Source organism: Mastigoproctus giganteus, chromosome 1 (genome assembly GCF_048544385.1).
Source record: "Mastigoproctus giganteus isolate SK-2022 chromosome 1, ASM4854438v1, whole genome shotgun sequence".
In the NCBI taxonomy this organism is placed as follows: Eukaryota; Metazoa; Arthropoda; class Arachnida; order Uropygi; family Thelyphonidae; genus Mastigoproctus; species Mastigoproctus giganteus.
Window position 1 is genome coordinate 225104457 of NC_143575.1, and position 6000 is coordinate 225110456.

General features: G+C 34.3%; 1 protein-coding gene across 1 annotated transcript in view; it reads right to left on the reverse strand.

The window, feature by feature from the left end:
• LOC150091554 (uncharacterized) overlaps nucleotides 1-5129 on the reverse strand; it is a 218221-nt gene extending 213092 nt beyond the window's left edge. Inside the window, exon 1 of the mRNA XM_090376191.1 lies at nucleotides 4738-5129. The gene's annotated coding sequence lies outside the window, so the exon portion shown is untranslated. The remainder of the gene's footprint in view (nucleotides 1-4737) is intronic.
• Between the last annotated feature and the right edge of the window lie 871 nt (nucleotides 5130-6000).

Genomic DNA, 6000 nt, shown 5'->3' on the forward strand with positions numbered 1-6000 from the left:
CAACTTACCCTTAATGACATACCTCTCCAATTTGTACAGCAGTCTTCCATATGCAACAGTACCAAAAGCTTTCCTGAAATCCAAGTATATGATATCAAAATTATTTTTGGCACTCAGTTCCTTTGTGACCACATCATAGTATCCAATCAAAATCCCACAAGGAAATAATAAATCAATACTAATTGTTGCTTAGAAAGTAGAAACAACAGACAGACATTTCCTCATCCCATCCATGCCTCGTATATTGACCAATGAAACAAAAGAATAAATAAATAAACCATGCCCACCACACCACCGCCAAGTTTGCAGCTGTCAGAAAGGCACAAATGCCAAAGATTGCGAAGGCTATCTCTGAAAGCACTTAGGCATTTAATACCTATGAAAAGCAAAGGTGGTTGAATCAAATAATGCCCACTATCTTCCTTTTATCAAAATTTCTCACTCACTCCTGATATAATATACCAATATGTTAAAAATCAGTTGTCTCAGGGAAAAAGAAAACCCAATGAGATAAATTAAATATGAATAAATAAGATGTTGTCAGGTAGGGTTGAACTTTGGAGAGCCACAAACCGTTGTAATACCCATGATTTTTTGCCCCCCAAAAACCTTTTAGGCAGTATCACCCCCGTTGAGAATCCCTGGTGTAGAGTGATAAACATGTAATATGGCAGTTTATCATAAGTCATTTTGAAATATCTCAGATAGATTTATTCTTATTGTTAAATCCAGACAACAATAAAATTATGCCAATTAACAAACTACTTACATGCATTATTTTCTAGAGGGCATAATGTCATTGACTAGAGGGCACAATGTCAAAATTTGCAGATGATGTCAAGATCAGAAGAGTAATTAATGACTGGTGCCAAGCAGAGTATCTTCAAGATGACTTAACAGATGGTCAGAAAAGTGGCAGCTACGTTTTAATGCAGCAAAAGCAGTCTTACAATTGGAGTACAGCTGTAGCAACCCTTAAATAACTTATACAACATTTGGTGGGGTTGAACTAAAAACAATAGAGGAAGTAAGGGATTTGGGAGTTATGATACAATCAGAGACATGAAGTTCACCAACCAGTGTAGACTGGTAGTAAGGAAGGCCCACGAGTCCTATCAATGACCACACACTTACTTGTACAGATGGGAAGTTCATAATCCTATTTTATAAGATGATTGTAAAAACCACACCTCAAATACTGTGTTCAAATATGGAGATCCCCCACCTAAAAAAGGACACTGCACTTCTTGAAAGGGTCCAAAGACAGGCCTTGTGAGATCAGCAAAAGGACATCAATATGAAGACTGAATACATGGGCTAAAGAGCTTGGAAACTAGGCACCTTTGAGGAGACCTGACTGAGTTTCTGAGAGGTGAAAGTAAAATGAATTGGGAGGAGGAGGGTACTGTCTCTGTTATAAACTACTCTAGAACTAGGAGCCATAAATTCAAATTACATGGGAAGAGGTTTATTAGAATGGATTGCAGGAAGTTTTCTTTTAGCCAACAGGTTGTTAATTACTTGAATAAGTTATCTGCATGAGTGAATGAGGCTGACAGCTTGAGAAAATTCAACCGACAGCAGGACAGAGACTACGTAAGGATGAAGTCAAATAGGTAGTTGATTTTATTTTTTAGCCAGTGCAGTGAAATCATAGGATTTCCTTGCACCACGTGGCTAATACTAACACGAATTTTTATGAATCCGAGATTACTACACATGGTCGCCGTCTTTGGGAATCTACTACACAGCAAGTACCTTAGAAAAAATATATAACTAAAATAAATGAACCAATTAAGATGGGGATATGAAAAATATTTACAATAAAAAAAATTAAAAAATATATGAAAGTATAGACATCGCTTTAATGACCTTCCTATATGCTAAACCAAGAGTTCAAACTTGCAATTTAACACTTGTGTACCAGTTAGAGTGCACATACCCTGAAGCAGTTAAGTGACCTTGTCAGTTGGTCAAGAAATTAAGAGCATAATAAATAACTTTTTGATATATCCATATACGGTATTTGATTATCATATGATCACTATATCAATTTTATTGTTATTATTTTATTGCCATCCTACTCATAAACCATACCCAGTTGACACCTTTAGCATGGCAGGATTAGATTCCTGTGGCTTAATCCTGCCCTGAGGTTTCTAATTATTTCACCAGTTCTTTGAGGACTGGTGAAAATATTGCACTGCAAGTATGAAAAATGGAATATTTCACACTTCCAGTGAGATTTTATCAGCACACTTGTACATGTTGCCCAGACAACTTGTGTAATCGAGACCTGCTAATATTCATAAAATCAGACAAGTGATAACTCATTGTGATTTTCTGTTGTATAGGATCTGTGTCCTCATTTTGTATTAAATTTTTTAAATCAATATGCGGAAATTTCAAACAGAATCTTTTTTTTTAGAAATATTATAAATATAGATATTTTAGAAATCTTAAGCCAGGAATTCTCTTACCCGAGATTTTCAAGGTTTTCAGGAATAAGTGCATCCAGGTGCGGTATAATTAGAATCCGCAAATAAAACTTGAAAATCTCAGGTAAGAGAATTTCCTGACTTAAAATTTCTAAAATATCTATATTTATAATATTTCTAAAAAAAAAAATTCAGTTGAAATTTCCGCTTGAGATCTTAGATTGATTTAAAAATTTAATACAAAATGAGGACACAGATCCTATAAAACAGAAAATCATAACGAGTTAGCATTTGTCCAATTTTATGAATATTAGCAGGTCTTGATTACACAAGTTGTCTGTCTAACATGTCATAGTATCAAGTTTCGAGACAATAGGATTTCCATAATGTTTTTATATGACAGCACACTTGTAGTGAAAGAACTTCACCTTGGTAATCCCTTTAGAGACCTCGGGGCAAGGTTAAACTGCAGAGATCTAATTGTGCCATGCTGAAGATTAACTGGTGCCTGGTTGGAAAGTATAGATGGCAGATAAACAATAAAAAATAAAAATTGATAGAGTGATCATATAATAATCAAAAACCATATATTGATACTAGCAATATATTGCAACTAATTTATTGTTATTTAACATATACTAATATATCAAATGAATATATGCTGGAGAAAGTTGCTTTGCATACCATGGACAGTGAAAGTTATGAACATAGAGGTTTGGATCGCATCAAGCCGGAAACATCACTGGAAGCCAAGATCACCAAGCTACAATTGATGTATTTTGGTCAAGTAATGCGATCCAATTCATTGGAAAAATTGATAATGCTAGGAAAGGTCAGTGTAACAAGGAGAGGAGGTTGGCAAAGAACAAGCTGGCTCTACACCATCAAGAGCGACACTGGCATGAGCATGAACTTGAAAGAGCTGTTGAAGATGAGACAGCATGGAGGCAGCTCACCCATAAAGTCTCCAAAAGCCTGCTGCGACTGAATGGATGAAAACAACAAACAATATATCAAAAATTTATTTATTATGCTGTTTAAGTTCTTGACCAATCAACAAGATAACTTAATTGCTTTGGGGTAGGTGTGCTCTAACTGGTAGTAAAGTGTTAACTGTAAGTTTGAACTCTTGGTTTGAGCATGTAAAGCAGCTTTAAGTCCAACTATGTGTAATATATTCACTATCTCTGCTCTTGGTCTTAGTTATTCTGATGGCATGTGTACACTACCTTTAGTCTACTGAAAAAGAGACTATGTAATTAATTTCCAAATGTAACCCCTTATTGTTTTAGTAAATTTGTTAATGTTGAAATAAATAAGCTTCCCAAACTGAAGTACAGAATGATTTTTTTCATTCAGTTTACCTTTTTCGTATCATGCAGTTAAATACATCACAGTTCCTGTGTGCACTGAAATGATAAGTGTGTGATAGCACAAGTTAAGAAAATTTAATGTTTTAAAATTACCCTGGCATATTCATTACAAGATGCCAGTCCTCATTTCTCTGGTCTTTTTTCTTTGGCAGTTGATTAAATGGCATAATTATTTTAATTCAGGTCCACAACCATTTATAATTTTTGCTAATGAATAACTAAATCTTATTAGTTGTTATTATTTGGGATGAAAGTCCCTATTATTATTCACTGCAATCTGAGTTTAGAAGATTGACTGATATTTTCTTATCACTTCTTGTCTATTACCCATTTCAGGACTAGATGTGCTACAAGTCTTAGGAATAAAGTAGGTAATCTTAGATATTTCTGTTATCCAATTTATATAAGATATATAAATAGGATTATAAGAGGTCACCATTAATTGAAAATTAACAGCTGGATATATTCATCCATCATGTGCCATCTCCTTCCGGGAGGTTGACTGCCAAGGCCTATCAAGTGAAAAATACTATGAAATGGTAAGAACGCATTTGCAATATTCGTTTTTTTATCAGTTTTTAAAAATGACTTTAGGCCCTCATGAATTCATTGATGCCCAGAAAAAATGTATAACAGCAATAGTTTTCTTTTTAGTAATAAAAAGAAAACCTGTGCTAAAAATCAAATTATGCGGTAATTTAAACCTTTCATTATCATTATGTGTTTTATTTTTTATTTTTATTGGTTAGGTATATACAGTTAGGCCTAACCCCACTGCAAAAGCTTTGTATTTTACTGCTTAGTGCAGCAGTGACATATTACTGCTTAGACTTCTGGTGAATATTTCTCATTACTACTCTTAGAAGTTAAATGCCTTACACTTACTAGTTATTTCAATGAAAAGAAAACGGAATATCCAATATTACCTGACACTCCAGGTTGCAAACATTTCATTTCGTACTCCGGTTGAACTTATCGTTATCTGCTCGTGTTACTCATCAGCTACTGAATCCTTCACTTATTTTATCCATTGTATTTGCACTCCTTCTTGTATTCTGGCATCTTTATAATTTGAAATTAAAAATCAAAAACTGTAGAGCAAGTAGATTTTCGAAGTAATCTGCCTTTTTATCTAATGGTCGAAGTTTTGTATGAATTTAAACGACCGCTCTTCCTTCACTCACTCACTGTGCACTTCTTATATAAACACGTACGCACTTAAAAATCTACGCTGATTACTAAAGCAAACAACAGGAAAAAACACCAAAGATTTCATTACTTAACGTGGAATAAATTCTGGTTAACAAAATTACAAATACCACAGACACCTGTACAGGCGCCATATTTGTTAGATGTGTGGAATAACGCTTGCGCACCTACGTGCGAAAAACCAGCAGCCAATATTTACTCCGGTATCACAGTTAATAGAAGAAACCCGCGTGGTTCTTTCTAGAAAAGTCGAACAAAACAGTTTGAAACGTATTCCAGGTGTTCCAGTGCATATCCAGTTCTAATCATGAAACGTTAAGTGAAGATTTTTGTTTCTTCCAAAATCAATCATACCATGGTTAATTATTCAGATATACTGTATTTCGAATCGTCAGTTCCGTACCAAGGTATTTTTGCGCCCTAGGCAACAGGATTTATTGGCGGCCCTTTACTAAATATATATACTGTATATATTTTTCATGATTTGTAAAATTTGGCGAGGGCCCTCTAGCTTAATCCGGCACTATGAATCATATGTAGCCATCTAATAGATATATACGATATCCGTAAATATTAGTCAGAGAGCAGATATCAAAAACAGGACAGACAGTAAAAAAAAATACTGTGCAGTGAATTATCTCTGTTCTTAACACAAGCATTTTTCCCAAATAAAGAGTAAACATAAAATAAAATAATATTAAAAAAAATTATGGAAATCCTATTGTCTCGAAACGTGATACTACGACATGTTGGACAAGACGATTTGTGCAATCGAGATTAGCGAGTCTAAATTACACAAGTGGTCTGGTCCAAGATGCTCAAAAAAGAGTATAGAGAAAAGAAGAAAAGTTGACTTAATGTATAGAAATTTTGATGGTTAAAAAGGCTACTGGCCTTTTAATGATCAAAATTTCCATCCACTGGAGTCTGAAGGTTAAGTTACAATCATAACAGAACATTAAAAAAACGCATGCAGTCGA